Raw genomic sequence first — 1181 nt, forward strand, 5'->3', positions numbered from 1 at the left:
GGCTCCAGAGAGACCTCAGGGCAACATTTAAACAGCTGAAAGGGACTTACAAGCTGGGAAGGGACTGGTTAGAAGGGTGATAGGATGAAGTGCAGTGGTTTGAAACTAGGGCAGGGTAGATTTAGGAGGAAACTCTTCACAATGAGGGTGGTGAACTACTGGAACAGGATGTCCAAAGATATGCTTGAGTTCCCAAGCCTGGAGCCAAGGTCAGGCTTGATGAGGCCCTGCCCTAGTTGAGGATGTCTCTGCTCACTGCAGGACGATGACCTTTAGGGGTCCCTTCCAACCTGATGCCTTCTGTGCTTCTTCCAGCCTTGGGGGTTCCAGCCCTGGGCTCCCATCCCACCTCTGGGACCTTGCTGGTGCCACAGGGGTGTAGCAATCAGTGCCCAGCAGTCAGGGTCCCTCTGCTAAGCTGCTGCCACAGTCCTGAGGTGCAAAGGCTGTGCAAGGGGCAGGGAGTGTGAACAGCAACTGTGCAGTGAAAGGCTACAGAGAAGGACCTCATCTCATGGCAGTTGGGTCTGGCAGCGGGGGGGGGACAACACACCTGCCCTCACTTCTTCTCCCCAGTCCTTTGTGTGCTGCAGAGCCCTCAGCTCCCACAGAATCCCAGCGTGGTGCTTGCTGGAAGGGACCTCTGGAGATCACCCAAATCCAAGCCACCTGTCAGAACAGGTTCACACAGAGCAGGCTGCACAGGACAGCATCCAGGAGGCCTTTGAATGACTCCAGAGATGGAGACTCCACCATTACCTCTCTGGGCAGCCTGTTCCAGTGCTCCCTCAACATAAAGAAGCTCCTCCTCACATTTAGATCATCTGAGAGCAGCCAGAACCCCCCCCACCCCTTCTGCTGATCTGAGAGGAGAGCTGAGGTAATGCTGCTGGTGGAGATGGTTAAACATTCCTGGACCATCTCCATCCCTTTAGACAGCTCCCAGGGAAACATCCTCCGGCGTGGGGCAGTCTGAGGAGCACTCAGGGCAGTGGGAGTGGGGGAAGCTTTGCGCAGCAGGAGGATTAAAGGCAGATTGATTGTGCCTTAATAGCTCTGCCATCAACTCCTCCTTCCAAAGCTGCTTGAGAAACCTCCGTGTTCCCAGAGCTCCCTTGCTTATTAAACAACCTAATGAAGTGATTTGATTAAACGCAGGGAAGTTCTTTTCAGGCTGCCCT

This window comes from Pogoniulus pusillus, chromosome 39 (genome assembly GCF_015220805.1).
Source record: "Pogoniulus pusillus isolate bPogPus1 chromosome 39, bPogPus1.pri, whole genome shotgun sequence".
NCBI lineage: Eukaryota > Metazoa > Chordata > Aves > Piciformes > Lybiidae > Pogoniulus > Pogoniulus pusillus.